Here is a 5,098-nt window from a genome sequence, read left to right as displayed (position 1 = left end):
AAACCAATAACCAAACTTATTTGTAACAAGAAATTAGGAATCACCGCATTGTATAGACAATATTTGCATAAAATAGGAAACTTGTGACATGTGGAAGTCGAATAAAAAAGCTTTGACAATTTCTCATAACAAGTATTTTTTTTTTTAACAAACGATAGTATTTACAGTAAGGAAGTATGGGAATGGACTAAGTCTTACAAAGGGCTTGCCATAGTAATATGGTTCAACTTCGCTTTTGGTGAGAGTCGAGCCTAAGACCTTTTACTTACAAGTAAAGAAGATTATCACTAGATCGTAATATTAAGTGGCCTCATAACAAGTAATTTAATCCACTCTCATCTCTCAAGTTATGTCATTATTTGAAACTTAATAATTCCTTCATCTTTCTTCTAAATCTCCGAAAATTTGAATCTCTCAAACTCAATTCAATAAAATATTTAGCTTAAATGGCAACTGAGATAAAAGGTGAAACTCGTATTCTATTGCACAAGATTTATAATTTAAGTGATTAAGAACATTTATTCATGTTCCTAAACTCATATGTTCAACTCCTCCTCTGCAATATCGTTGGTATGAGAACTAAAATATCTCATTACCTACTTTATTACAATTTCAGTGGCATAGTTCTATTTAAGTCATCTAGTTGGACTTCATCAATTATTCATAAGCACCACGTTTCCAATCAGGTTAATATCAATCAGAAAAGCACCATCTCTTTCTCCTACTCTCATACGTTTCCAATTAATCACCCAAACAACATTTTCCAAATTAAAATTCCTTGGAGTAGAAGTTGCTTTGCTGCAGTAGCAGAAAGTAAATAAGTGCCTATGCACCTTAGTGCATGTTCGATTTCCACATATTCACTTTCCCACTTGGTATTTAACAATTTAACATATTACCTTTATTGTTTATAAAACAAAAAATTTAAAATCCCTCAAAACCCTAAATAACAACCAACAACCCACCCCCACCCAAAAATAAAAATAAAATATCACACACACGCACAATAATATTGAAATTGTCAAAAGTCTTGCCATCCTAATCACTTTTTACCAACATTTGTTGCATTCCACATCAAAAACCCCAAAATAATCACGGTTTTCATTTCATAAACATTTCCAACCACACAAGGCAACCCACTAGAGGAAAAAAAAAAACGAAGGGGAAATTGGGCTTAGTAGCCCTTTTAAAAACCCACCAATCTAAAATAGCTCATTTTTCAAAATATAATCTCCACTAGCCTTCGATTTTTTTTTTTGATAGAAAAGGACTGCATTAAAGAGAAAAACCCCTTATACACCTAGAGCCATTACAGTCAAATATATAAGCCATGTTAGCCTCCGTTGGGATATAGGCATCCCAAATACAAAGTTCCTTTTTCTTGAACCCCACCGACGTGATGGCATCCACAACAAAATTTGCTTTCTTGAAAATGTGCCTCCATTTTATATCATGAGAAAAGCCCACACACCACCTGATGGCTTCAATGATTGACCTTAAGTTCAAGGAACATTTCAATAGCCTCGAACCACATCAATGACCAGCTTTGAGTCACCATCCACTTCCACATAATTCCAACCTCTTCTCGTTGCCCAGATTAACGCTTCTCAGAGGGCAAGAGCTTCAGGAACATTGATAGAAATCGAAACCATGTTCCTTGCCCCCGCCAGAATAGGCTCACTTTTCCAATTTCGAATCACGAACCCCCCTGCTGCCATCTGGTTTGTAACTGAGCCATCAAAGTTAATTTTAACATATGGGGCCATTGGGCATTACCATTTAATCACATTATACTCATCAATAGATCCTACTTTCTTAGTTTGGCCTGGGTTTTCCTTAAAATAGTCATTAACTACATTCATGGCACAAGCAAAAGATCTATAATGAAAAGGTTTCTCCTTCCTAAAAATACTAGCATTTCTATCATTCCAAATTTGCCAACAAATGGCAAGAGATTTACTTAAGTTACTCGAAGTATTTTTATTACTATGAGCTAAGTCATTCAGCCATTGATTTATCGTGGTATTACTATCAATATTTGGTAAAGAAACATCACTTAAACAGCTCCAAACCTGTCTTGCATAAGAACAGTTAAGGAAAAGGTGTTCTTGATCCTCCACATAGCTATTACAAAGCAGACACTTATCATCCAAAGTTGTGATAAACTTGCTGAGCCTTTTTCTCATTTGTAATTTCCCCTTAACAAGACTCCAGACAAACAATTTAATTTTTGGAGGGATTACTTGTTTCTAAATCCTAGGCTTCAACAATCACCCAAATCCTCCATTTGGATCCGTGTTGCAGACTTTACTGAGAACCTTCCATTGTTACTTGGACCCCAAACCACCATATCTTTGGATTTAGCGATAGAGAACGGGATGCTACATATTTTATTAACTATGTCCCCGTCCATAACATGTCCTAGTTTGGGCCTATCCCACTACCTATCAACAATAAACTCAGCCACCTTAATATCCCAATCTATACGCTAAAACTGGTTTTCTGGTATAAGGTGATAAAGGGGGTAAGGAAAAACCCAGTTATAGGTCCAGAACAAAACGTCCTTGCCATCATCAATAACCCACCTCATATCCTTAGAAATAATGTCTCTGGCACTCAAAAGAATCAACTCTTAGGTATTTCCTTCTAACTATATTAACCCACCAATTTTCCTTATCAAATAAGAATTTCCATCCTACCTTAGCAAGACAAGCCCTGTTGAAATGCTCAATGTTCCTGATGCCTAAGCCACTAGCCTATTTAGGTCTGCAAGCATTCTTCTAGCTCACTGGATTCCAGTTTTTAGTATTTCCCCAAAAGAACTGTCTACAATCTTTATTCAATTGACTAGTTATTTTATGAGGACACTTAAAGCAAGACATTATGTGATTTGGCATACCTGTCAGGTTGGCTTGGATTAAGGTAAGCCTACCAGCTTTAGAGAGAGTATTTGCTATCCATCCTACCAACTTTTGCTTAACCCTCTTGCATAGCTCACTGCCATTCATAACATCTTTCTAAAGCACAATATTATGAATTCCCAAGTATTTCCAATCATAGCTTTATGTTGAATTTGGAGAATATGCACTATTTCATTTTTTGTCTGATTACTTGTATTCGAAGAGAAATAAAGTGAAGATTTATTAAAATTCACTTGCTGCCTTGAGGCATTTGCAAACCTATTTAGAATCTCCAAATTTTGTCTTGCACTCTTAACAGTTGCTTTTGCAAAAATAAGGCAATCATCTGCAAAGATTAAATTTGACACTCTAAATCCAAACAGAGAGGTGAGTAAACCAATATGGGACTTTGGGGTAATTGCTAACTCATTTAAGTTTCTGATTAGAGGTTCCATGCACAATATGAAAATATAGGGAGATAGAGAATCACCTTGTCTAACACCCTTACTTGCATTGAAGTAACCATGGGGCTCACCATTTATATTAACTGAGAAAGAAGTAGAGGTAATGCATTCCATAACTAAACTGATCCACTTATGGCAGAAACCAAACCTAACTAGAACACATCTGATGTAGTCCCAGTTAAGAAGATCATAAGCTTTTTCCAAATCAAGCTTGACTGCAAGCTCTCTCGTCCTACCCTTCTTGTTAAAACTAGAAAATAATTCGTGAGCAATGAGTATATTGTCCTGTATTGATCTCCCAGGCGCAAAAGCCCCTTGGTTATGAGAGATACATAATCTTAGGAGAGGCTTCAACCTGGAAATCAAAATTTTAGTGATGATCTTGTAACTAACATTACAAAGACTTATTAGGCGATAATTATTTACTATATCTGGATTCTCCACTTTTGGGATCAAAGCAATATTTGTGTGGTTAATAAGTCTAAGACTAGTATTATATGAAGAAAAAAAAGTCCTTAACCATATTGCAGACTGAGGGTTCAACTATCTCCCAACATTCCTGATAAAAACTAGCATGGATGCCACCCGGCCCTAGGGCCTTAAGCGCATCAATGCCTTTGCCAACATTCCATATCTCATCATTTGAAGGGATAACAGTTAGCATGGTATTTTTCTCATTGGAAATACATGGCTCAATAACTTGAGCTACAATGCTAAACTGGTCGTTGGTCGAGTTGTGAATTCTAGTAAACCATGACTTAAACTCATTCACAAAGATTTGATCCATACCCTGTCCTCTGGACCACCAAAAACCATTACTATCTCTAACTCTATTAATTTCATTGCGTCTCTTCCTAATTATGGCACTTAATTGAAAAAATCTTGTATTTTTATCTACAAATTTAAGCCAATTGGCTTTTGCTTTCTGAGTCTACATAACCTCTTCCTCTTTTAAAATTTGATAAAATTGCTCCTTAATTTAAGCCTCAATATTGATTTTCTCAATGACGGTCTCAGAGGCAACTGAGGTGTCACTTATGAACATGATTTCCTCTCGAACTCGATTTAGCTCATTTAGGGTCTTTTCTTTCCTTTCTTTGATTGAACCAAAAACCATTCGATTCCAGTTGCTCGCAAGAAAAGAAAACTTACCTACACAGCCCCTGAAGTAATTCAAAGGTGTCATTCCTGCACTACAACTCCATGCTTCCTTAACAAAATCTTTAAAATCCGAGTGCAAGTTCCACATGGCCTCAAACTTAAAAGTCTTCCTTCATTGCTTATACCTAAATCCAACAGTGTCCAGAAGAAGAGGGCTATGATCTGAACCAATTATGGGATGATTATGTAAAGGATAATTATGATGCAATTCAAGCCAATAGGAGTTAGCAACCATTCTATCAAGCCGTTCAAAATAAGAGTGGTATCCTTGTGTTTATTTGTCCAAGTGAAAGGAACACCAAATGCTTGCAAGGAAACAAGACCAACATTATTTAAAAATTCAACAAAATTTATCATAAGATATTACCACGTTGATCTCCTCCCCACTTTTCCTAGATATTCATAATACAATTGAAATCACCTAACACCATCCCAGGATTATTTTCCGGGTTAAAACCTAAGAGTTCATCCCACATATTCTCTTGAAGAGATTTTTGGGGGTAGACATAGACAAAAATAGCAAAAAAAAATCTTCAAGCGCACATCTTTAACTAAAGCATGGATATATCTAGA

General features: G+C 35.9%; 1 pseudogene; it reads right to left on the bottom strand.

The window, feature by feature from the left end:
• Nucleotides 1–1,152: 1,152 nt before the first annotated feature.
• LOC126630111 (uncharacterized) lies at nt 1,153–2,186 on the bottom strand (annotated as a pseudogene).
• Nucleotides 2,187–5,098: the final 2,912 nt, after the last annotated feature.

The sequence above is a fragment of the Malus sylvestris genome, chromosome 7, assembly GCF_916048215.2.
Source record: "Malus sylvestris chromosome 7, drMalSylv7.2, whole genome shotgun sequence".
In the NCBI taxonomy this organism is placed as follows: domain Eukaryota; kingdom Viridiplantae; phylum Streptophyta; class Magnoliopsida; order Rosales; family Rosaceae; genus Malus; species Malus sylvestris.
Note: the sequence above shows the minus strand (reverse complement) of the source record. Positions and strands in the feature narration are given on the sequence as shown.